Below are 27692 nucleotides of genomic sequence, written 5' to 3' on the forward strand. Positions count from 1 at the left end.
GAAAACATCTATTTTATTTTGAAGTAAGCTTCAAAAGAGCTTGGCTGATGGGATTATACAAAGTCCAGTTTGGACTGAGAGTTACGTAAACTCGAAGTGCCGCTGCAAGGGAAAGGGTGGAAAGAAGGCAGTTCTTTATGAGACTGCAGGGCAATGCTCAATGCCCCAGAGGCTGCATTCAGCTTCTTGAATGGAACAAAGGCAGGACCAGATTCACACTCTTAAGTGGATGCAGAATGAATAAAGAAAATGCCTGATATCCAAGAGCCAGCTCTCAACTGGGCTTCAGGATTGCCCTTTCTGGTTTTCAGGGCTAGAAGAATCTACAAATGTTTGAAAAAAGCATATATATTTCCATTATTAATGGAATGTGACTGGGTCTTTCTTTGCTTATTTGATTTCCAATCTCCAACCTCTCTACTTGGAAGGGAGAAGAAGAAAGTAATGAGAGAAAGAGATCACCTTGAGGCAAGTTTTCTTTCTCTTTTTCTTTTTTAAATTTGGTTTGTAGTAGAGGTAAAAACTGAGTTTGAACCTCAAAAGTATTAAGACAGCAGGAAAAGTCTATGTTGAAAAAAACAAACAAACCAGTGATAGATGCGTTCTTGATTTTGTTTACACTGTTGTCCACAATCTGTTGCTCAAAGTCCTGCCCAAGTCTGTTTCTGCCATGAGACTTTTCCAGAGACTCTCAGCCTTTAGTGATCTAGATTCATAGCTCTTAGCACTGATGATGCTAGTTTGGCACTAAATACTTATTATTTGAATTATAATTTGGGTATGTTGGAATTGAAGTGACTTTGAAATGCTGTGGGAAAGAATTTCAGTAGAAAAATGAAGGCATGAATCCGTCACTCAAAGAAAAGTCCAGTGCAGAGATAAAAATGTGGAAATCATCAGAAAATATGTAGTGACTGAAACCACTGGAATAAATGAGAGTATATAAGTAAAAGAATGTAAAACAAGAAAAGATGAAGGTTTGAAGAGAATTCTGAAGAACACTGTTACTTAAGAAGTATATAGTAGAACAATTAGTGAAAGAGTTTTAAGATGTCAGAAAGGCAGAACAGCTTTAAGACAGAGGGAAGAATTGTGCAATTGGTGATTTTAATATTTTCCAGAACACCTACCACAATTATTTGCATATACTCTACCCTAAATATTTACTTAGTGCAAAAGAAATTGTGGAATAAATTCCCACACATTTGTTCTTGTTTTCCTTTTGATTGTTATTATCTCAGCAAAAATAATTAATTAAAGTAAAACAAACAAACAGACAAAAAATAAACGGTGTCACTCCTATTCCAGCATGTTTTTCCCATCTTCTCTCAGAAGACACTGGAAGCAGTTAATTTTTTAGTGGCAGACACTTACCTCTAGGGGGAGCTCAAGGAGAGGCGTCCTGAATAAAGGTTAAGAGTAAAACCTTACTGGGTCATGGTAGTTGTGGATTGAGTTTCGGGTGAATTAGGAAAGAATTAGAAGGAATTATCCTCCACAGGGCTCAATCTTTAGTCCTTTTGAAATCACACCTTTTTAAAGATTTCACATGACATGAAGCAGATCCTGGTTTGACTCTCAACTGGAAAACTGTCCTAACCTGGCAAAATTACATAAAACACCGTGGTAGAATTCATGGGTTAAAAGTAATGACCAAAGAGTTACATATAGCCAGTCACTGACATGATTAGTTCAAGGTATGTATCTGTGTGTGCATGTGTGTGTCTGTATGTGTGTTTTTGACACTTTGAAATACTTTGAACAACTCTTAAACAGACACAAACCACTCCCCCACAGTCTTGACCATTTTAGTAATCTAATATCTGGTTCACTTCACAAATCTTTGTTTTCTTTTTGATTGCTATAGCATCTGAGTTTTCAAATATTGTTTAAATATATAAAAGTATATATTTTTTTTAGTTTAAATTCTCATGGTTAAGATTTAATTGTTTAACATCTCATAAATTCTTACATTTCTCATCAGGAAAAAGATTATTTTAGTTTTTTTCTCTGAAGATGTGTTCTACTTTATGTAGAGGAGCTTAGCAAGATAGATCGTATGCACAGGCCACAAAATTTTCCACAGTCTATCCTAAGTCTCACGCTTTGGGGTTCATGTCTCTGCTTATTGTGTCTACTTCAGCCCAGTTGAAATCATAGCAGCATCCCTCTTAAAGAGAACAAGTATAAATTCTCTTATGGATTGTGTGTCATTGTTTGATTATTGTCTTCAAAAAATTCAATAAAAGAGATAAGCAAGATCTGAAAACAATGTGTCCAGTATTGCATGTTAGTCAAACCTTGTTGTTCTTATCCTTGAGAAGAATATAAAGTGTACTAAGATGCAAGCCCTTCTCTATAGTTCTAGGATAATAGCTAAGACAGGAGACTTGACATCCCAACACAAATGAGCATTCCAAAGCAGAAGGGATAATTCAACCTTCACAACAAGTCACAATGCCATTGGACTAGCTTTCCTACTGTAAAAAGCCCTTCTCCTTTCCTAAAAGTTCTTATCATAGGTAACTGGGAAAATAGGGTAAAAAAAAATGTCTTCCAAATGATAAACCATCTATTTGTTTTATGCATATTTTCTAAGCTCAATAAAAACAAAACCCCTGCTATTTAATTTATCTATTCAATGTAAAAGTCATTCATTAAGTGTCTACCATGTATGGGGTTCTGCACCTGCACAAACATACAAGCCCTAAAAAGTTGATAGTCTAGCACTGCTGGCAGAGTAATGGGTTTCCTGTTTCCACCATGGTCGACAGCAATATTTTGTTATGAATCCATTTATTTGAGAGAAGTGTGAGCTCATTGGTCATAATCTCTATAGTAAGACAAAGTACTTAATATTTGTTCCCAGGTATGAGGCATTCCAGACATATTTTTAAAATGGCAATTTTCAGAGTCCCATGGCAAAGATTTTAAGTTGATTTGATCAAATGTCAAAAGGAGCTCTTTCACATGCTCTTGCTGAGAAACTTGGCATTGGGACTGTACTTAATTGAGAGACTCTGTTGGCTCAAGTGTGTTGGCTTCAAGCCCAATCACAGGACCCCTTGGAACAATGAGTAAAGCCATTAGTTTGCATGCCTAATCCCAAGTGACCTTGTATGAGTCTCTCTCTCTTCCTTGGGATTTGCAGGTCCCATGGTTCAGTAGCATGGGAGAGTGACACGTTAATCCTACCTCGTTCTCTCTCATCTTTATAGATTGCTACAGGCCATGGACTGTACTGTAAATGTAGACTGAGTCATTTTTTTTTAACAACTTGACAGTGAAGCTTACATCAAGAGAGAAATGTTAAAGTTACAGGTGTTATTAACTTTGAACATCAATCTGACTATAATTTTTTTTCTTTTGGCCATGTTAATAATTCCTCTCCTTTTTTAAAAACAGCTTCATTAAAATATATTCTGACTGTAGCTGATTTAAATATTACCAATTTATTTTAAATTCTTTCTTAACTATTATTTCTTTTTCTTAGAGTCATTACTTATTGGACTTATACTTTTTTTTAGTATCTACAGAGTGACTAATCAAATTCAGTAACTACCTGTCTTAAAAACTCCCAGTATATTACTTAATGACTCAGAGATGGCACTATATTTTTTTCTTTTAAAAAGCAAAACAAACAAATAAAAAATAAACAGATAGACCCACTACAACAAAATCTTTAGAATTAAAAGAAAAGATCAATTGATTTTAAAGAAAGAGGAAGGAAGAAAGAGAGAGACAGCGAGAGAGAGAGAGAGAGAAACAGCAACTTGTTGTTCCACTTATTTATGTATTTATTGGTTGATTCTTGTATGTGCCCTGACCAAGGATTGAACATGCAACCTTCGCATATCAGGACAATGCTCTAACCAACTGCAGGTCTAATAAAACCATTAAAAGGATTTTTTTCCCCTTTAGGTAAAAGTGAAACATGTAAATCTGAACTTCATTCCTTTATTATCACAGACTAGCTCAGACGATGCCCTCTTGTCAAACTTTTAGTTCCTTGTATGGTACATATTTCTTGAAAATAACTTGGAAGATGCAGGAGAAACAGTTTTCTAAAAAAAAAAAAGTACACGGTTGTATGAAACCATTAGCAGTTGGGTTCTAATCAGTTGGTAGGTTCAAAGTGCCAGCAGCAGACTTTAAATAAAAGGCTTCCTAGGTGTTTTCTTAATGAGAAAGTCCCCTCTCTCTGAAGCCTGACTGCGGTTAGAGAAATCTGACTGTTTGGCACTCTTTTTTCTAAAGGCTGATTTTTAGAGAGCTGAATGAGGCCATTGAAGAGCGGAAAACAGCACAGGGATCTATCATCGTGAAGCTTGAAGATCTTGTCATGAACTACCCTGAAAAAGACCTGTTTAAAACTTGTGAAGAAGAAGCCCCAGTTTAGGATGAAGTGGGAAACATGAGTTTATTGAAGAAGAAAACAAAGTGAAAATGATCTGGAGAGTTTGTTCAAGAAGAAAACAAAGGGAAAATTATCTGGAGATTTTTCAAGTAGAACTAATATTATTAGTTTCAATGAACAATTAGATATGTAGGTATTTTAAATTTATTTAAAAATTTATTTAATCTGAAACAAATGTAGAAATAGCAATTACTTTCTTTTCCTGCAGTAAATAGCCACAGTTTTGCATGTGACATTCAAACCCCATTATTTGTGCAAGAGCAGCACAATTACACCCATACACCCAGAACCCTCTCCCCCACAAATCTCAGCTCAACTTGTTTCCCCACTCCCTGCCCCACCCTATTACACTGGCAAAGGATTTAAACTTGGACCAAATATAGGTCAGAAAGACACGTACAACATTAGAGAGACTTTGTATAACTAGATTCAAAAGCCTAGCTCTATAGCCAAGTTTCTATGGCCTATATGAATCAATCTTTTGTTGTCTGTGATTAAAAATAAAGGTTTGTTATTTTTTTAGTGCTGAGTTGCAAAAGATGTACAGTTTGGTGAAAGAGTATAAATCAAAATCAATAAAGAAAATTTAGTTTCTTTTATCAGAAGTTATATCAGATAAACTCATTAAATACTTATTGAATGTCAAAACCAAAAAGCTGATAATTAAGATAATATAATAATATAATTAGGAAAAATGAATAAGAAATGACTATTATAGAAGAGGAACATTTCCAATGGTTTTTGCATATTAGATCATCAGATGCTTGCAGATATGGTTACATTATTCAAATAGCCAATTGATATAATATGTAAAAGGTTAGTTGCTTTTAGTGCAATCTTTTGCCTTTTTTTTTTTTTTTTTTTGCTTTTAGTTTAAACTTCTGGGTTGTTTTTTGTTTTTTTTGTGTGTTTTTTTTACTTATAGGAATTCATAAATTACCCATACAAGCGTTAAAACATTCCAGCAGAGAGAAAAGCAATGTAAGACTCTAGTGTATTACTTATGTACAAATAGAGAATCTAATTATAAGAACTTCTCTTATAGCCTGACCAGGCAGTGGTGCAGTGGATAGAGCATTGGACTGGGATACCGAGGACCCAGGTTCGAGACCCTGAGGTCTCCAGCTTGAGCGTGGGTTCATCTGGTTTGAGCAAAACTCACCAGCTTGGACCCAAGGTCGCTGGCTCCAGCAAGGGGTTACTCGGTCTGCTGAAGGCCCGTGGTCAAGGCACATATGAGAAAGCAATCAATGAACAACTAAGATGTCGCAATGCGCAACAACAACCAAAAAAACCTAATGATTGATGCTTCTCATCTCTCCATTCCTGTCTGTCTGTCTCTCTCTCTGTTTTTTAAAAAAAAAAAGAAAGAAAAGAAAAAAGAACTTCTTTTATAAAGATTGTGTCTTGAGATTCGTTTGTTTTTCCCAGAAAGTCTAACATGTCTTTAATCACAGATGTACACTCCGTATGGACAAAAACCAGGCAGCCTGACACTGAGCGCCTTTTATCTGCTCTGACACATCATTGCTCCTGTTACTTCAGAAGTATCAGAGGATGTAAATGAGTAACACCCACCTCACTATAATTAGTGTCCTTATCTAATAAAGGTGCCGGGATTCCGCTTTGGGCTCTATCTGAACACAGCCTATTTATTGGAGAGAAGGGAGAGGTTCTGTCATCAGGTCCTGCTTAGTGATTGCTGCCACCCTGTACTATTTTAGAGACTTTGACTTGCTTATAATTCAAGATGACAAAAATGGAAACCACTACTTTGGATTTTGAGTTATGACAAATAAAAATGTTAGTAAATATAAAATAAATGATAAGAACCTCTGAAATGGCAAAACATTTTCCACTGAGGCCATGAAAAGTAATCCAGAAAATAATAGCAAACACACTCAGCATTTGGCAAAGTCTAAATCCATAAAGGTTTTGATAGCCTATCTGAAGCAGCTATATTTTGTTTTCTTGTACCATAGTAACACAACTTTCCACTTTGGTGTTCTTATGTCTGCATCATGATTATTGTTGTCAGTCTTAACCATAAAATTTTTTCCTAACTTTCACTCTTATTAATGTTTTCAGCTTCTCTGATTCATCTTAAAGCTCATCCACAGGTAGTAAAAAATACAGTGTTCCTAAACTCTTTAAACTTAAACTCTGGATACTTGCTGTTTTGCCCCAATGATAACAACACAGTATTATACCAGATATGATTCTTCTCTGTAGATGCTAGCCCTTTGTTTTCCATTAGAGTAGCCACGAACTATGTGTGACTATTGAGCCCTTGAATTGTGACTACTCTCTACTAAAATGTGCTGTAAGTGTAAAATAGACACTGGATTCTAAATAATGAGCATGAAAATAAAGAATCTAAAATATCTCAATTATTTTAATATTGGTTATACATTGAAATGAAAATATGTTGATTATATTGACTTAAATGAATTACCTTGGTATAATTATTTTTACCTGTTTCTTTTTACGTTTTAAATATGGATACAAGAATGTTTAAAATGATCGATGTAGTTCATGTTATATGTCTAGAAGATAACATGAGTTAGAATATGAAGCCCCAAACCCCCTATCTTTGTGATTTCAAATGTCCCTTCCTTATTCTGAATCCTTTAGATACAACTCCCTTTTTACTTGAATTTTTCATCTCTATGGTCTCCTGTTTCACATGTTCACAATGTAAGTAAGCTCTGAAATTCCTCTTAAACTTATATTCTTGTATTCAATAAACATGCATTGAATGACTATGTGGTGTCTGGTATTCTATTAGGAACTCTAAGCAAGTTTGAGGCTGGAGTATGTTTTAGACACTGAAGGTATATCCCAGTGGGACAAAAAAAATGATGAGATACAAGGCACCCAGAACAGAGGAGTCCTGTTAGGAGATCCTTTGTGTGCCAAATGATAGAGTTCAGCTTTTATTAGGAAAGTAGTCATTGAGGTGTGACAAATAATGGAGTAAGTAAAAATAATCAGGCTTACTTTTTTTTTTTTTTAAGAAAGATTGCGTTGCAGCAGGATAAGAAAAGAATTAAATGGCTGTTATAAAAATATTTTGAAAGTTTGAACTGAAGCAGTGACAGCCAGAATCGTTGAATTCAGATTTGCTAGTCATGCAGTATGTAGGATCTGTAGAAGATGGTTAGTATTTAAATATGGAGAGCAAGGGGATAAGATAGGTCAAGAATGAGAACTTGCCTAAAAATTCTAATTTGGTAAATAATGGTGTGGTGTCATTTACCCAAACTCAGAATATGGGGATTGTAGAAACCAATGAATTTCAAATCTGATTCATAGAATCTGGGTTTCTTATAAGATACCCAAGTTAAGTTATCTAGTAGCATAGGGTAGAGGAGTATGGTACACAGGATTAAAATCTGGGTTAGAGAAATAAGTGGTATAAAAACTGGGAATTGAAAATCACAATTCAACAAAATGGCACAACTCTAGGAAACATTAGTTTGCAAAAAACTAAAAATAAAATATTTAAAGCTCTACAACTAAATATAAAATTACAATAATTAGGATTCTACATCTAAATATAGTTAAACAAGGAAAATATCATATAGTTACTGTTTCTGAGACATGAGATTATGGATAATTTTTTTTTGGCTTGGCATCGTTTTCTAAATTGCCTATAATGGACATGTATTATTTAGGATCCTTTACAACTGTTTTGTTTTAGTGACAAAAGAAATAAGATCAGTATATTCAAGTCAGGCTTCTTCAAACAATATTTTAATACATACAGTAAAAATAAAACACTTCTGTGGTTTCAGTTACCTATGGTCAAACACAGTCTGAAAATATTAAATAGAAAATTCCAGAAATAAGCAATTCATAAACTTTACATTGCCCACCATCCTGAGTAGCATGATTAAATCTCTTATTGTTCCAGTCCATCCTTCCCAGGACATGAATCATGCTCTGAATGCTACCTGCCCATTAGTCAATGAGTAGCCATATCATGGATCAGATTTTTTATCAGGTAGAGCAAGAGATACCACATCCATATAACTTTTTTATTAGAGTATATTGTTATAATTATTCTATTTTATTATTAGTTGTTGTTAATCTCTTACTGAGCCTAATTTATAAATTAAACTTTACATAGATAGGTATGTATGTATAGAATGAAATATAGTTTTTTTTAGGGTTCAATACTATTCACAGTTTCATATATCTACTGCAGATTTTGGGGTGTGTCCTCCATGGATTACAATTTACTACCGTATATAAATGTCATAATTTAATCCTTGCAACAATGCTATAAGTAAATGCTTTTATTAATCTGATTTACAGTTGGAGACACTGAGACAGATAAAAGCAATGTTATTTGTGCAAATTACTCCATCATAAATGGCAGAGTCAAGAATTGAAGCCAGGCAGTCTACTCCATACCCATGTCTTTCACCACCTTCAGTGTTCTAGCTGAATCCAGTGAGCTGTGGTTGGCTCATTCTCATCCCTTGCTTTTTGTTGGTGTTTGTTGCTGACAGCTATACCTAATGAACTCATAGTCGAATCTGCTTGGTTTGCCCAGGGACTGGCTGTTAACGCAGCTTTCACATTACACAGGACCTGGGGGAGGTTTTGGAGAGAAAACAGAACCTTGTCTTGACCTGTTTATACCAATCCACCCACTCATTCATTGTGGGCCATTCTACAATTTTTGTGTGGCCATGAATTTTTGTGTGGGCTTCTCTTAGAGACCTAATAGGGAGTGTGGCCTGAGCCCTTATGCCCTCCTCCAGTAAAAGCCCAAGTCTGACTGTTTTATTCCCCTATTTCTGTCTTATTGTTTCTTTATTTTTTTTTTAATTTACTGGACAAAATGTGGACAGGCTGTCTATTCCGTAACATAGGTTTTCATTATCACATTGGTTCCTTTTTCCTGAAGTGGTATTTATCACCATACCTTTTCTATGGGCTCTACCAGTAATATTCTATGATAGAACATGGTTTATGGGAGAGAGGGATAAAAACACATTGGTTTAATATTTTTTAAATATTATCCATACTTCTTTTGTATGTCTCCCCTGGCAGAACATTGGCTAATGACAGCAGAGGTTTTGGCTGCCCTTGTCTGTAGACCAGTTTGCTGACTTCTAAATCTCAGCTGTTTGCTTTCTTAAAGCATATGGTCTATGTGTCATGAATATGACCCTAATAAAGGCCTGTGCAATTCTTAGGAAAATAAAATGCATTGTAAAACCTTTCATCCATCAAATGTTTGTCATACTGCCAGGCCAGGTGAAGTAATAATTGTGCTTGCATGTGTCAGCAAAAACCAGAGCTAATAGATGAAACTGCTTTAAGTAATTGACTTACTCATAGCTTCTTTTTCTTTTTAATACAGGAACAGGTTAGAAAGGCTGAAGTCATGAAGAACAGAAAAGAATAAGGCACGTAGAAAAGGTAGACATAGCCTCACACTCTCTGTTTAAATACTGAAAGATAAAGTCAGCATGACTGCATACACAAGTACGCACACATACACAACACACACACAGCCAATTACTAGAAAAGAACTATAATTACTAGATGAATAAAGAAATGAATGAATGAGTAACTTTGTTATAAACACTAACACAAAAGGAGACACTTCAATGTTTAGTACAGTTATGATTTGCCTATTATGTTATTTTTCTGGGGCTGCTGCAAAATTTTATGACTCTGGTGACTTAAAACAACAGAAATTTATTCTTTCATAGTTCTAGAGGTCAGAAATCCAAAATCAAAGTGTGGGCAGGACTATTCTCCCTCCAGAGGTTCTGGGGATAATCTATTCCTTGAGTCTTCTAGCTTTTGGTACTTGCCAGCATTCCTTGACATTCTTTGGCTTATGGCTACATTTCTCTAGTCTCTTCCTCTTTTCACACCATGTTCCCATGACATACATTTTACATTTGTGTCAAATCTCTCTCTTCCTTTCTCTTATAAGGACACTTGCCATGGCATTTAAAAACCAACTAGATCATTTAAAGCAATCTCCCAGATCAGGAAAGGAGAAGACACAAAAGGAATAAAGAAATACTTAATTTTTGGCAATATACAGAATTGGGGCAAAGGCAGATGTACAGTTGTGAGTAGTCAAAACACAGTTTATTTCTGTATTATTATTTATTAGATACTGTATTATTTTTCATATGAAAAACTGTAAACCTACTTTTGAACCACCCTGTATCCATCAGTTTCAAATAAAATGGCCTTTAGGACTTTAGAACTTTAAGTCTAGATATCCATGTCCACAGAAATCCTATCCTTCAATGTTCCAATTCTCTCATAAATGTGCATACTATTACCTTTTCCCTAGATTTCTTACTTCACCTTTAATAGCTTTTATGCTTATTTGAAATTAATCTGTTGGTGATTTTGACCATTATAAATTAATATTTACCAAAACATGCAATAATATAAGTACCTACTCTTTCAGTGTAAACAAAGCATTTTAAATACATACCCAAAGACAAGAGAGTAGAAACTGATAACTCATTTTTATTTCTCCAATTGTACCTCACCTCCAGCTCAGATTCACACTACCCCCAAAGTAAAATGAAGATTGATGAATGGAAAAATAACTACACATGAAAGACTTTGGTTTTGCAGATTCCAGAGAAAATTTGAAACTACTTTTGAAAAAGTAAAAAACATAAAAACTCTCCAAACGAACATGTAATTTAATAGTAAAGTTGAATTAACTATGTGGGATTATGTAGATACTATTTGTAAAATTTTTCTTTATTTGATTTTATATTACTTTTGTCCTGGGATAGAAATAGACTTTTAATGAGTCATTTGGCTTTTATAATAGCCCTATAAGCATTGAGAACAAAGGCTCCTTCTATTTTATTGCTCTAACCTTCATGACAAGTGGCTTCCATCTTGTGTTTAATTGATAACCTAACGTCTTCTTTTCTATAACTAGAAAAGGCGAAGGGAGTAAGGAAAGAGCATCCCTTTAAGGGAAAATTCAGGAAACACACACTATTTCTTCTCTAAAAGCCAGAATCAAATCATGTAACCACAACTGGCTGCAAGGAAAGTTAGAAAATATACTATTTATTTTGGATGACCTTGTAAGAGTCAGAATTCCATTACCACAGATGAAGAGAACACATATTAGGGATCAGTTACCCATCTCTTCCACAGTCTGCCCTTTTGCCTACCCAAATACTTGTGGTATTCTTCTCATCTATAGAGCATATTCCAGCCATCTCCAAGTCTTGTTTAGCATCTGACAACCTACAAAATATAAGTTGTTAGGTGACACCCTCCCCACACATACACCAAATTTACAATGGTGAAATATGACAAGGATAACTGTAATAAAGTCTCTAATTTTAAACAGGGAAAGTGGGAAACACAGTTATTCACCAATAGAGATTATCAAGAGTGATTTTGTAAGAAGTGCAAAAATTCCCTGCCACAAAGTAAATTATTTCATAGACAGTCTGACTATTCTTGATACTTCTGTCTTTGAAGAGCCCTTGAGTTTGCTTTTTGGGAAGTTTCTTTCTAGTCTATTGCCCTCTGTGGCCATCTAAAGTATATTTGAGGGGCTGCTCAGATTTGCAGTTTGATTTCTTCTGATACAGAATGATCTGACTTAGAGCTTGAAATATAAAAGTCTTTTTTTCTCAGGGAAGACTATACTGGATAAATCCATTGGGGAAATCTTTGGTGCATAGGCAATAGTTAAAACCTTTTTTTAAAATTTTTATTTATTCATTTTAGAGAGAGAGAGAGAGAGAGACAGACAGACAGAAAGGAGGAGCAGGAAGCATCAACTCCCATATGTGCCTTGACCAGGCAAGCCCAGGATTTTGAACTGGCGGCCTCAGTGTTTTCAGGTCGACACTTTATCCACTGCGCCACCACAGGTCAGGCAATGTTTAAAACCTTGAAACAAAATATCACTCAGATAAAGCATATAATATAAAAAAAATATCTGAGGATCATCCAATTCTAAAGGAACATGGAAAAAAAGAAGCCCTTGATAGGAAAAAAAAGAAGCCTAAGATGGAAAGTCAGAAAAGTAAAATGAGAATCAGAAAGTGGTGAAAGAATTGCTCTGAGGGGCAGAAATTACAGTAGGTTGAAGAGTGAATGGAGGAAATTATGAAAGAGTATGTAAATATTGTTGTGATGTTTGCAATGGAAGGAGAAAAGAAAGACAAGACAATAACCAGAGGAAGAAATAAGGTCAAGATGAGGCTTTAAAAATAGAAAAGATTTGTCTGTAATATAAGCCATAGAAAAGGTGAAGACAAGGGGATTAAAAGTGTTGGAGAGGGAGGATAACTGATGGAATAAGGTTCAATGCAATGAAGAAAGAAAATCATGAACATGGCAGAGAGATTAACTTTAATCATGAGGGAGGCTTCATTTTCTCAGAATAGAAGATGTGCTTACAAGTCTGTGTATCGGACTCGGGGAGAAGCAAGTTAAGGGATTTTGCACTTACGGACTCAATGTGGCAGCTGAACATAAAAGAGTTGAAAGTGAGCATGGTTTGGGATCCACTGCTTTCTTAATATTCTCTGTACATACACAATATTTAGATCAAGGCCAAAGAAATGGGCATTACATGTCCTGTGGGAAGGCAGGATTACAAAAAAGTGAGCAAGACAAAAATTTAGAAGTTGATCTGAGCTGGCCCTGCTCTGGGGGGTTAGGGCACAGCCGTTTACATCTCCCTGAGGTGTTACCTGGAGAAAGCAGAGCCTGAGACCAACTGCTTTCCTTCACTTCACAGCTGCTATGACCTCCTGCTCTTACAGAGCGGAGGTCCTTGGATCACTTTCAATCTATAACCAGTCCAGAATACTCAGTAGAGATAATCTGGGTATAGTTATTATTTTAAAACTGGGCTTTAAAAATCAATAGGATTTTACCAAATTTGTGTTCTTCAATAACACTTCTTTGATAGCTGATCAAACATCCAACATATCGGAACAGACATTCCTAACAACCATTCTGTGATTGTAATATTTAAACCATTTCCTCATAAGTTTCTCTGAGCTTGGTCAAATATAAGCCCGTAGTAATGCCATTTTTGAAAACCAGAAATAAAAGAGAAAAGAGAGATGAGAGAGAGAGAAATAGAAGGGGAGAAGAGAGAAAGGGGAATAAAGAATGTTTTTGGAAATTAAAATTAACAAGTGAGCTAAATTTGCAGAGTCAAAAATATTTCACCTGTGAAAGAAAAGCTCCCTGAGCAGCTCTCCGTAATTGCCTGTGTGGGCAGGAGTTTCAGAGTTTATGCCAAAGCTATTTGAAACCCATACCTAAATTTTCTCCTCATCCCCATTCTTCTTTTCAAACTATTTCAAAATGAGTCTTTTGAGATCTATAACCAGAGGTGGAAGAAATCAAAGGGTTTTAGGAGTTTCTGGCACATGGGCAATGTGTGAAAAATGAATGCTAAGACACTACAGATTTTCATTTCTTATTAGAAACACCTCCAGCTACGTCTGTACCTTGGAGATTCTAAGGTTACAGCACTGAGCTGCTCTTAGTTACCTAAAGAAAGCATAACGTCTTAATTTTAAAGCACAAGGTATGCATTCTTGAATTTATTGGTTTTCTGATTACCTATAGCCTGTGTAAAGCCTATTCATTTTTTAGTTTTTATGAGAGGGAGAGCGAAAAAGAGACAAAGACAGGTAGGGAGGGAGGAGGAGAGAGAGAGAGAGATGAGAAGCATCAACTTGTAGTTGCTTCACTTTAGTTGTTCATATGTCTTATACATGTCTTGATGGGGCATGGGGAGGGGGGGAGGTTCCAGTCAAGTCAGTGACCAAGGCCTTGCTCAAGTCAGCAACTTTGGGCTGAAGCCAGCAACTTTGGGTTCAAGCCAGCGACCTTGGGTTTCAAGCCAGTGAACTTGGGCTTCAAGCCAGCAACCTTGTGATAATGTTAATAATTCCACACCCAAGTTAGTGACATCAGGGTCTCAAACCTGGAACCTCAGTGCTCCAGGCTGATGCTCTCTCTATTGCACCATCGTTGGTCAGACAATCCTCTTTATTCTTAATCTTATTTCTTCCATAGAAAAAATTTCTCAAGATACTGTCAAGAAATGCCATGCTTAAAATTTTTTTGTAGAATTAAATATGTCACTATTCTTTTTTTTTTATCAATTTCTTTACTTTAATCTTTTCTTACCTGATCACAAAGATAATATCAGCTCAAACTTCAAATCAACAGAGAAACTCAATTTCATCATTCTCATATTTTACCTTTGTCTCTTTGCTAAGAGATAACTTCTGCTCCATATAGAGGCAGGATGAATACATAACCACATATATAAGGAGCCCTGCCCCCCAAACACACCCATGCACAGACACACACACAAATACAAACACCAGGCTCCTGCAGAAGGAGGAGAAAGCATGAGACAAATGAACTTCTGTGACAAATTTTCCAAATCAGGCCAAAAATAGCCCTTCTGCACAAAAAAACACTGATTCAATGCAAAAAACTTACCATCTGGTTACTGTCAGATCTGCAAGTGCATAAAAGAAGACTTGTTTTTATACTTTGATTTATTTTTCTTTCACCAAACATGCTGAGTTTTTTCCCCACTGTATGTATTGTGTCTAGAAAGGGCATATTTGGTCCTTCCTGTCCAGATAGTAGAGCTATATCAAAGTACAATTAATAGTTTGTACTAGTCACTCCCAAATGTAATAAGCTACATTCACTACTTTAAATGATAGTCTCAAATTCTGACCAAGTACAGTTATGAAATAGACTTTCTTACTGTTTTATGCAAATTAAGGCCATATAACTTTACCTAGCCTTAGCATATGTTCTCACGCAGAATTCTGATAGCAGAAAAACCTAACTACCCACTCCAGAAAGGAGTGAAACCCTGAACAATGCCAGGCATTTGTTTGAAGATATTCATGCTACAGATTCTGGTCCGTACCGCCAGCTTTTACATCTCGCAGAGTGTGAAGGCCTCACTGAGAGCCTTCCTCGCACACAAGCCCCGCACAGCTGCTTTTATTTCCCTAATAATGAAAATAGCAGAAACACATCTGTTTTCATGCTTCATTGTTGACAATTCACCAAGAAACGTGCATCCAATAGTTTTTATCCGAATAGATGGAGACATGTTTGGTCCAACCAAAACACAGAGAGGTTATACTATATTTTGATTTTACAGTTGTGCAAGAAATTCAAATTTTTGTATTCTTTGTCATGCCTAAAACAAATCCCTCTCAAATTCTGACAATATTCTTAATGAGGTTCCAGTCTATTTCCTGTCGTGTCACTGCTGTGTATTAAAGTTCATGTCTACTTTTCATGCAATATATTTTGAGATATTTATCTGACAAGAATGAATTATGCAAAGTATTTCAGAAATAGTAAGGCAACACAAATGTATGTAGAAGGCACACATAATGTAAGAGAAAGATGTGAGCAAGGACATCATTGCATTTTACTGTTGCCCAGCATATCTGTATTTGATTATTCTTCATACCTCCCCCTCAAAAAAACCCACCTCAAAAAAATATTATTTCTCTTTGATAAAACCTTTGTATGAAAATTTTCAGTTTAAGAGATTAGTATTTTTCACAGTCTTGGGATAACAAAACATCCAGTGTGATTTTACAACTAAGGAAACATAGAGAGGAAGAGAGAACAGAAGACACACCTCATTTAAAATTTTCTATTCCTCAAAGAAAAGACATTTTAAACATATCTTTCCTGGATGCGAGCATAAAGGAGTATTAGGTGAGCAGCATGATCAATCAGGAAGGTTTTGGGAGAAGAACAAAGAATAAAAGGTTGTTGGCTTTCATCTTAGAGTTTGTTTCAACCACATCAAATAGACATTTAAATGTAAATAACCATACACTAGTTAATAATAATAATTATGTCATTACCACTAATATTTTATATTACTAGAATCAAAATATTTTAAACACACACTTAACTTTTTATCTATGTCATTAAAATTTAGTTTTAGAGCTAAATCTTCTGAGTAATCTCTTTTTTATTATGATTAGAGATTCTTCCATATAATAGTAAATAGTTAATTGATTTTCAAGAAGAAAAAGGAATATAATTTTTTGTTACAGATGGAGAAACTAAAGAATTACACATGTCCTAAAAGTTTATACCGCAAAAAACCTATGTGTATCTAAATAGATTATTGAGAAGAGTCAAGTTGTTTTTCTAACAAATAACACATTTTTAGACATTGAATTTCTTTGAGAACATTGGATCGCTGCCAGAGGATCATAATATCAATACACAAACCTGATGTTCTTATAGCAGAAGTATGCAGCATTATTCAACTGAGTTTCAAGTTAATGTTTTTCAAAGATTTATCTCAAAGGATGTAGATGAAGTTTCCTTGTTGGTATGTGCTTTAGTCTACAACTATACTCTTGTTTGTTTGTTTTTTTTATCAAGTCAGCCATAACCTATGATCAATGTGAATTTCCAAACCCACATGTAGCTGCTTGAGCATATTAAGACTAAACTTCAGATATGATGCCTCTATTCTTTGAACAGATGTTTATTAAGTAATTGAACCAACAGTATGTAGCCACTATCTATAATTAAAACAACTAAATCACTTTGTGGAACACATTTGTCACGTATTCACACAACGTACTGCATCCTGCACAGAATGCATAGATGATGCTGTCCCTGCTCTCCAGCTGCTTAAAATTAAAAAAAAGGTCAATCTACAGGGTTAAAATAGAAAGAAGTATAATTTTAAAGACAAAAATGATCTAAGGAGCAACTTCCCCAGTTGTAAAGTAGATGTAATTTTTTTCCTTGATCTTAAAAAATAGGCATTTTCCAGCAAAGGTAAAGACTAGAAATGGGAGGAGAAAGGCTTAAGAAATATTCCCCTTTCATCTTTGGAACTTCTCAGCTTGTGTCTTCCTAGCCAGTTTGCTTTTTAAGCATCCCTTGCTGTGCAGAGTGCTGTTTGTTCTCTGTAGCTAGCTTCTTTCTGTAACCTTGCTCCCATCAGAAGTCTAAAATTTTGTTCTGTGAAACATTGTTCTTTGTGATGATTTAGTATTTACAGAGAAGGGGTTTAGTAGAAAGGAAAGACTTGGATTTTAATTCTAATTCTTCCATTAATTGGGCATTCATATTGGTCAAGTCCACTACATTAATCCACGACTCACTTTAATTGATTGATAAAATAAGTATAATAACGTTTATGTTGTCTTACAAAAAATGTTGAAAATTGAGAGCATTTTGAACATTGCATGTGTTCCATATTATTTTGTTAGCAAGCCTGCCAGAAATTAATTCTAAATTTAAAACTAAAAGCCACAAATGAATTTTTTATTTACGCAGGCATATGGAATCTTGAAGCACAATTAAAAATATTTTTAAGTGGTCCTCGGAAATAAGTGGGTGGTCAAACCGCCTTTGCCAAATACTATGAACCATAAAAACTTTACTCTTCCCGCAGCCATATTGGCCTTCTTCCACTTCCCACTCACACTTTTTTATATAATCAGTGAATTCACTGATCTCATAACAGGTCTAAAACCAAAGTAGTAGTAACTATTTTATGGTTCTTGCTTCCTTCTTCAACCATATCTAATAACATTTCCCTTTCTTTACTATGTTCTAGCCATCTGTTTATACCAAGCCTTGTTTATGGTGTCAGGACTTCTTTCTTGAGACTATTCACCCTTTCTTGCTTCCTTCTTCAACCATATCTAATAACATTTCCCTTTCTTTACTATGTTCTAGCCATCATGGGCTCCTGTTTATACCAAGCCTTGTTTATGGTGTCAGGACTTCTTTCTTGAGACTATTCACCCTTGCCCCGTATCTCATGGCTCAGATCTCTGCTCAGATATTACCTTCACAAAGAGCCTTGTATTATCATGCTATCTCCATATACGTAAAGATGACTCTCCCATTAATCCCTAGCACATCATTCTTAAAGTATTTACCACTTTTATTTCATTTGTTTGTCTAAATATGTGATCAAATGAAAACAGAATCAATCTATCAGCCTCTTGCTCTAAAAGGTATTCAATAAGTATTGATTGAGTTCCATCTCTACTGTTAAAATGCTATCCAGTCACTAATATTACTATTGTACTTTAGACTGCTACCATATCCCTTTAGTTAGAAGACCTATTTCCACACCTATCCCCAACATATTCAATTTTTTAATAATTATAATGATCTTTGTAAAAACTCAAGCCAGATTTCTTACACACCTACTTAAAATTCCACAATGGTTTTCCAACACTTAGAAGGAGATCCAAATTTCTTACCATGGCTTGTGAGACATGCCCACTTCTCTATCCTCACCATCTACCCTCCCTCCTCACTCAGCCCAGCCATACTTCCATTGGTCTTTCTACTCGTTCCCCTCAGGGAACCTATTGCTTATGTTTGAACATATATCCCTCTGGCCTTCACATGACGGGTTTACCAGTTAACCATCACCATTCAAGTCTTATCTCAACCCTAACCCTAACCCTAACCCTAACCCTAATCCTAACCCTGCTTAGACATGCTCTTCTTGACCATCCTCCACTCTCTGTCACCTTTCATCACATTACTCTGTGTTATTTTCTCCATAGAACTTGTCACTATCTAAAATAGTCTCATTTGTTTATTTACTCACTGATAGGTTTTTCATTTTCCCCAATAACAATATGTCAGACATTTGAGAGCAAGGATATTCTTTGTCTTATTCATTGTGATGTCCTTAATACTTAAAGTCAGATCTATCAAAATAGTAAATGCTTAATTCAAGTATTAGCTAAATAAATTAATAAATGGTTCATTTCTTGTCTTCCTCAGACAAATATGGAAGAAAGTTGCCTATCACCTACATTGCTGTATTCCCACCCAACCCAGTTGCTTGGTGCATTAGTTATGGTTTAGATATTTGTTAAATGCAAGATAAATAAGTGACTGAGTCTGAGGAAGATAATAGATATAAGCATTTCTAAACTATAAATCAGAATTTGTTTGTAATGGATATCGTAAGGTATTTTTCCCCACCGAGAAAAAAGGAAGGGGCCGGAGCCACGAAGTGTGAAATAATAAAAGGCTTTATTGAGTACAGAGCTCTTCCCGCCCAACGAGGTTCTCTGGTCCCGAGAAAATATGGAGGCCAGGGAAGTCGCAAGTGGTGACCCGCATGGGAGATATTTAAAGGGTCCCTAGGGTGGTTGAGCTAATATGACATGGTGAAATGTCACTGGCTGACAGTCAGTTGCTTTTTTCCAAAGGGTTCTTGGGGAGTTTCTTTTGGCATGGTTGGTTGTGGGTGGTCCTAGCCAAAGTTCCTGGGCCTGACCTTTCCCCATTATCTGCCAACCTTACAGATATTGTATTAACAAAAGTTAGTCACTCTTTCTAATGTCTTTGGTAGTGTATACTCAGGGAAAATAGCCAAAAATTTCCTTCAAAAGAAATTTTTGGGTCAATAAGAAGAATAGATTCTCATTTTAGACTCAATCTCTTAGCTGCTGGGATTCTTGCTTACTGATTGCTCACAGTTGAGTTCCTCCCAAACATCACCCCAACTCACCCACTGTAAACAGCTTCCTCTCCAAAGTGATGTTGCCACATTCGGTAATTGTTAGATTACTGGGGTATAAAGGTACAGACCCCTTTGCCTCAACAGGTATTGTCTAAAATCCTCTGTAAAAATTGCATCACATACTGAGTATTCATCTTCCTAGTCTTGCTTCTCTTTTTCTTTTAGAGATGTTATTACTGCAATAAAAAGCTCTATCAAAGCCTATTCCCAGGGAAACTCATCTAGGAGAGTTAGCTCTAAGATCAATTGTAAAATGGGATTTTGGAGTTGGGCCCACCTCCATCCAATAGCATGAAGACATCACTTATTAGGTAGGGTTCAAGGAGCCTCTGCCGTGCCGCCACAGTTCAGTTGAAATGGGATGGGATACATATCAAAGGAAACGTGTTGCTGATGAAAACAGGTGTTTGATAGCTTCCAGAGAAGTAGTAATTATAAGGATTATGGAATCAAATGGTTGCTTCCAGAAACTACTGAGACATTAGAAGGGTAAAATAAAAATGATGGGGGTGATAAACGATCAACAAATGTGAAATGTGAAATCCAGAGGCCTTGGCAACATATTTTTTTCTCTATGAATTCTTTTTTTTTTATTTGTTTATTTTTTTACAGAGACAGAGAGCGAGTCAGAGAGAGGGATAGACAGGGACAGACAGACAGGAATGGAGAGAGATGAGAAGCATCAATCATTAGTTTTTTGTTGCACATTGCGACACTTTAGTTGTTCATTGATTGCTTTCTTATATGTGCCTTGACCACGGGCCTTCAGCAGACGGAGTAACCCCTTGCTGGAGCCAGACATCTTGGGTCCAAGCTGCTGAGCTTTTTGCTCTAACCAGATGAGCCCGCACTCAAGCTGGTGACCTCAGGGTCTCGAAGTTGGGTCCTCTGCATCCCAGTCCTACGCTCTATCCACTGCGCCACTACCTGGTCAGGCTCTATGAATTCTTAATTAAATTTATTTTATTTGCCTGTGTAGGGCTTTTAGGAAGAGAATGCAATTTCTTTAAATGTCAGATAGATTACTTACATAGCTATACATAGGGAAAAAAACGTGGAATTTCCATGATCAAACACATTTGCAAAAGAGAATCTCACCGGCCATTTTTAAATGTATTCCCTGCACTTCATACACTCTGATAATGACCTGATAAAGAAAGTCTCACAAAGTATAGAGCTAGTACCACCTTATACATATGTACACAACTACAAAGAGAAGAGAGGATGTAGGTTTATTTATAGAAATATAAATATACCCTAATATGTGGAATTTAGGTAAAAAAAGTGTCTATGTTGAAAAATAAATTATAAACAGATGAAGACAATAAAGAAAACCAACAAGAAAGTGATGAGTTAATGATAAAATTCTAAGATTGTAGGCTCTAATTTAGCATATTGGCTCTGAGTGAGAAGGAGAGTAAATCTTGGAGATAATTTTCATTATTGATTTAAAAAAACTGTTGGAGGACAAGTGCTGGGCTTTACAATTTTTTTCACAGGCCTATGGATAAATGAGACAAATGAGGACAATGTTGTCATTTTTCTTTTCCTTCAACCTGGGTTTATTCCTTCCATAAGACTGGTATTCTGGGATTATGTGGTTCCCATTTCTTGCTATTCAAGTCCTTTCTCAACAAAATGATAAGAATAGTAGAGGGTAAATAAGAATGCTGTAAGAAAAAGAAAAAAAAGTTGGCAGCTCAGTGTCAACTTCTTTTTTTTTTTAATTTTACTGACCCATGAATTCCATAAATCTGTCAACTGTTCCTGTAGTCTCACTTCTCCCTCTTTCAGGGAAGAAACTGAGGCCCACAACAGTCAAAAATCTTCCTCAAGATCTAACTAATCAGTGGAAGCACCAAGTGAAACCTAGAAACGAGCCATTTCAGTCTTTTATTAATAATATACATAATTAATAAACTTTTTTAAAGAATAAAAATCTCCTTATTTCCATCTAGAATTTTGAACATTTTTTTTCTAAAATAGATTATTAAATAGTTGCAATGTTTGTTGGCTTCTCAAAGCGGTATCACATGTTTCACAATTTATTTATATTTGAGCAGAGAGTAATATAAAAATATTGCTTTTCCACTTGTGTTTATTTTCATATTGATTCACCCCTTCAGAAATACCTAACCCATCAGGCAATTTGTCCTAATAAATGATAAAAGCTCTATGACAACACATCAGCCCAGCAGGTGACAAACATTCACACCCAGGAGGGCAAGTGCTTAGAATCCTCAGTTAGTGGTTTTTAAGTGGTTCGAAAATGTTAGCAGAAGTTCTCTTTCTAGTATCTTTTGGCAGACTATTGGAAGGGCAAGTAGCCAAGAATTTTACTTTAAAAGATGTAATTGGGTCAGTAATTATGGGTGATTTTTGTTGTTACTGTTGTTAAAATTTTATTAACCAGTGTCACTGCAACAAATTCAATAAAAAAAATTATAATTAAAAAAAATGAACAATATTTATTTGGAAGTAGTGTAAACAGTTTTGCCCTGAGATAGCAATTTACATATCTGGAGAGATGACAAAAGGCAGCATCCCCAGGGACCTGACTCAGGCTTTTTCATGCCTTGAAAAGTGACAAAATTGTTTCCTTAGCTGCTTGGAAGCATTATGATAGATATATTCTTAAATAGAACACAAGGATGTAACTTGAATCCCAGGCATGCTAAACTTAGATTGGTTTACTCCTGTGTCTGAAAAGGAAAGTTTTTATAATTGTGTACATAATGTCTTTGAACTCTGAACATCTGCCTGAAATAGCTGTTTTTGATTAAAATTAAACCAAAGCTCTTCACAAGTAGAAAATCTGCAGCAGATAAAAAGAAAAAAAAAATGTGGCTGTTACGGGTACTGTGCAAGTTTCAACTTTCTTCTTCTCACTCCTAATTATGGGTCAGAAGCCCTTGCTCTTTTATTTCACGGAATAGTAGGAGTTTAGTGTTAAAAGTTGGAAATGTTTGAAGACACAGTACCTCTTTTCAGGTGTCAATATAAGAAAAACCTAAACCTAAACTTGTAAAGAATTTTTATGAGTTTATTTGAGCCAAACTGATGACATATTCTGGGGAGCAAGATTTCAGATGCTTCAAAGAATAACAATTTCCCAGCTTCTTTTATTCATTTGAAATTAAGGAGAGACATACATAGAAGAGGGAGAAAGCAAGGCAGGGATTAATTACAGGATCATTAACAACATTATGTGCTCTCTTGAGGATTCATACCCCCATCCAGGGATATTACTTCTCATATTTCAAAGGGCTAATAACCTAAATACACAAAAACAAGGAAGAAGCCTGGCTTAAAACCTTCCAGTAAAGAAATTTTCGGCTTGGAGCATGACTACCCACCATAATCTGCCCAGTTAAGAATTTACTTTCCATAGAATCCCCCTTTTTAAATCCACACAGATATAATGCAAAGACTTAAACCAGTTCAATAATAAATATTTTAATTCTTCAATGGTAACAAAAATCAATATGTAGTTTACTTCTTTGAATTGTCAATGTAAGAATGTCCAAACTTATAAATATCTTCTTTTATTAAATTTATTGATATATTTGTTAATAAAATTATATATAGGTTTCATGTATACAGTTCTATAATACATGACCCGTATATTGCATTTGTGTATTTATCACCCCAAGTCAAAACTCCTTCCATCACTATGTATTTGACTCTTTTACTCTCTTCTACCTTCCCTCACCCTCTTTTCCTTCTGGTAACCACAATCCTCTTGTCTATGTCTGTAAGTTTTTGTTTATTTGTTCATCTTGTTTGTTAATTTGTTGTTTTCAGTTTTATCTCCCACATATGAGTGAAATCATATGGCTCTTGACTTTTTCTGTCTGCCTTACTTCACTTAGAATGATAGTCTCAAGATCTATGTGATTGGAAATGGCTGTATTTCATCTCTTCTAATGGTTGAGTTGTTTTCCATTGTACATATGTACCACATCTTCTTCAGGCAGTCATTTATTGAGAAACACTTCAATTCTTTCCACGTTGTGGCCACCATGAATAATGTCACAGATAAGATTTTATATGAGTCAAACTGACAACATATACTGGGGAGCAAGAGCTCAAATGCTCTGAAGAAAAACAGTTTTGCAGTTTCTTTTACACGTTTGTGATTAAGGAGGGAATATAAGGGAGATTACAGGAAGGTGAAAGAAAGCAAATTGGGATTAGATTTAGGATGGTTAAGTTTTGTACTCTTTCTTTATAATTTTTTTATTTCCTTCTTATTTACTGAATTTATTGAGTGACACTGGTTAACAAAATTATATAGGTTTCAAGTGCATAATTCTATAACATATCATCTGTAGACTGTAATGTCTGTTTATACTCAAGTCAAACCTGCATCCATCACCGTTTATTTCCCTAATCCCTCCACCACTTCTGTGGGTGGAGCACAGAGCACATTCCTAGCAGCTGTGGCTGATGCAATGCTGTGAGAATACTCCAGCTCCCAGAAGCCTCCTAGGCATACCCAGGAAGGGAGCTCGCCCGCGATAAGGAAGTGACTTAGTGCCAACTACACCGCTCCCTGATCTTTTCAGCCATTGGCTTTGAGGAACACGCTGTAACCTGTGTATATAAGCTAGCTTACTTCCTGAATAAAGTGGATCTGCGTCACTAAACCTGGTCCCCAGAGTCAGATCTTTGTGTCTCCGTCATCCTCATCCCTGGCAGGACTTGTCCATACACTTCTGCCCAGCTCCCTCTCACCACACTGTTGTCAGTGTCTATGAGTTTTTTCCCTTTTTTTCCTTTTTATCAGTCCCTCTGCCCTCTCCCATTGCCCAATAACAGTTGACAGCCTCTCTCTATAAATATGTTTCTTATTTTGGTTGTTAGCTTATTTTGTTCATTAGATTCCAAATCTGAGTGAAATCCTATGGTACTTGTCATTTTCTGACTAGCTTATTTCATTTAGCATAAAGCTCTCCATGTCCACCCATGCTGTCACAAAAGGTGAGATTTCTTTCTTTTTTACAGCCAAGTAGTATTACATTGTGTAAATATACTAAAGCTTTTTTTATGCACTTGTCTACTGATGGACATTGGGCTGTCTCCAGATTGTAGTTATTATAATAACACTGCAATGAACATAGAGGTGCATATTTTCTTTTGAGTTAGTATTTTAGGTTTCTTTGGATAAATTCCGAGAAGTGAAATTTCTGGGTCAGGAGGCAGTTTTATTTTTTGTTTTTTTGAGGTAACTATAAGGCTTCCCACAGTGGCATTCCCACCAACAGTGCATGAGGGTTCCCTTTCTCCATGTCCTCGTCAGTACTTGTTGTTTGTTGATTTATTGATGAGAGCCATTCTGACAGGTGTGAGGTGATATATCACTGTGGTTTTAATTTGCATTTCTCTGACGATTAGTGACGTTGAGCATCTTTCCATATGTCTACTGGTCATCTGTATGTCCTCTTGGAGAAGTGTCTATTCAGGTTTTATACCCATATTTTAATTGGATTGTTTGTTTTTGCTCTCTTGAGGGTGGTTAAAAGGAGAGGTCTGAAAGGGTGGTTTGCACATTAAAAGTAAGGGTCTAAAAGAAGCATTTCAAAGATATGTTAACCTAGATGCACAGAAACACTGTGCTTGCTTAAGGCACAAATAAACTTTTCCTAAAAAGTTAAAATGACTACCACCACAACCTGCCCAGTTAGAAGTTTATGATTTATTATAGCACCCAGCTATCCAATCAAACACTAATCTAGGTAATGGTGTGATGGTATTTTATAGATATGGTTAACACTTATAGTTAGCTGACATTAAGTGAAGAAGATTATTCTCCATAAAGTGGGCGGGCCTGTCCAATCAGTTGAAAGGCCTTTAAAAGCAAACACTGGGGTTTCTCTGAGGAGGATAAAATTCTACCTATAGACTTCTAAAGACTATTGAAGGAGAAATCTGAAACATTATCACCACAAATATTCAAATGTTTATTTAAAATACATGTTTCTATACATAAATATAAAAAATCAATAGTATTGCAATGTGTAACAAATTTAAGAAAATGTGCTTAGTTATGTACACATTTTTCTTTTGTAGATATCAATGTGTATGTTAATTATGAATATCACATAAACACAAAATACATTTTTAAAAACATTTCTCTGAGCATTAGACTCTCATTATGTCATGTAAACTAAAATCTCTGAATAAGCGTGAGTTAAAAATCAGGTCATCACTAGACTGCCAATGATAACTATTTAAATTGTCTGATTTGCTTGATGTTGATTAAATCATTGAGAGCAACCTTGATTTGGCATCTCTTCTATTTGTTGTTGAGTGAACATAAATATTCTATTTGTTTTTATTTTTGTTGGAAATTAGTCACTAGACTTTCTATATAAATCTGTTTCTAGTAAGTTTATTATGTGTCAGTTCATCATCTCATAGTATACTCAGAAAAGTTCCTAAAAATCAGAAGGCTGGAGACCCACCCCATCTTTGGAGTGCAATGCCTACTTTAAATCTTCTTTCACCTGAATTCTGTCTGAGTAACCAGTTGGTCTCAAGACGGTATTGACTAAATCAATACTGTATCCACTGAAGATTAAATTTTCAAAAGGAAGAAGATAGAAAGTTCTATTAGAGAGATGAGAAAATAAAATATTCTTTACTGTTCCACTGAAAAGACTCAATACTTTTTATGTTAATTAATATATTTGATTTTTTATTTTGCATGGCATATCAAGAAGAATAAAATAAAGAATTATCAGGCATGGATTTGAGTCCTTATTTCAATACTGTTTATCATGTGGCATTAAAACATCACCTTAATTCTTTTTTTTTTTTTTTTTCTTTTAGAGAGAGAGAAAGAGTGTGTGGAGAGAAGCTGGAAGCATCAACTGATAGTAGTTGCTTCCCATATGTGCCTTGACAGGGCAAGCCCAGGATTTCAAACTGGCAACCTCAGCGTTCCAGGCTGGACTCTTTATCCACTGTGCCACCACAGGACAGGCATCTTAATTTTTCATATATATTTTTTAACTCTAAGAACTGGTGTTCTGATTAGATTATCCCAAAATTCCTTTTGGAAGGTGAGAAGCACCTTTAATTTTCTACAAACTACTAACTGCAAATCACTCACGAAAATAAGATAATGTAAATAAATTTAATAAAAGGAAAAGAGCCAAAACAAAAAAAAAATAAATATTACTTCCAACAGAAAAAGTTAAAACCTCAGGCATTATTGAAAACTTAGTGTGATTTCAGGCATTTCATAATTATTCTTAACCCCCCTCATTCATTTCATTGATATGAGGATTACAGAGAAGAACAGAATAAAACTGAGGCCAGAATTCCAGTAGCTGATATGTTTATAGGCCAAATGTCTAAAGTGTTGCTAGATCTTGAGAGCACGCAGACAGGGAAATCTGCCAGCTACCCTTAGTTGTTAAAGTACACCTTGCCCACTTCTGTGTACAGATTCCAAACTCCAAAATGGGTCCCAGAATCAGGGTCACCCTAACCCTTTTAAAAAGGGTACTGTGAGCTCCTTTTTTCAAAAAATCTTAGCTATGCTTTCAAGATCATTTTCTGCTTAAGTTTAATGAGAAAATGCCTCCATTCATCCCTTGCCTACTGCATGAGTCTATGTATGTGATAAGCATCAAGCATTCTGAAATGCTTTGAAAGCTTTATAAATAAACTTGTCTAACCTCA

The 27692-nt window shown here is 35.5% G+C and overlaps 1 long non-coding RNA gene across 2 annotated transcripts; it reads left to right on the top strand.

Moving 5' to 3' along the window:
* The first annotated feature begins 79 nt into the window (after window positions 1-79).
* On the top strand, window positions 80-27692 carry LOC136397240 (uncharacterized). Of its 2 annotated transcripts, XR_010749854.1 has the most exons (4): window positions 80-468; window positions 7052-7114; window positions 9795-9853; window positions 26839-27692. It is a non-coding gene; the product is annotated as an uncharacterized lncRNA (long non-coding RNA). The 2 variants fall into 2 exon arrangements; XR_010749855.1 differs by lacking the exon at window positions 9795-9853.

Source organism: Saccopteryx leptura, chromosome 3, assembly GCF_036850995.1.
Source record: "Saccopteryx leptura isolate mSacLep1 chromosome 3, mSacLep1_pri_phased_curated, whole genome shotgun sequence".
Lineage (NCBI taxonomy): Eukaryota > Metazoa > Chordata > Mammalia > Chiroptera > Emballonuridae > Saccopteryx > Saccopteryx leptura.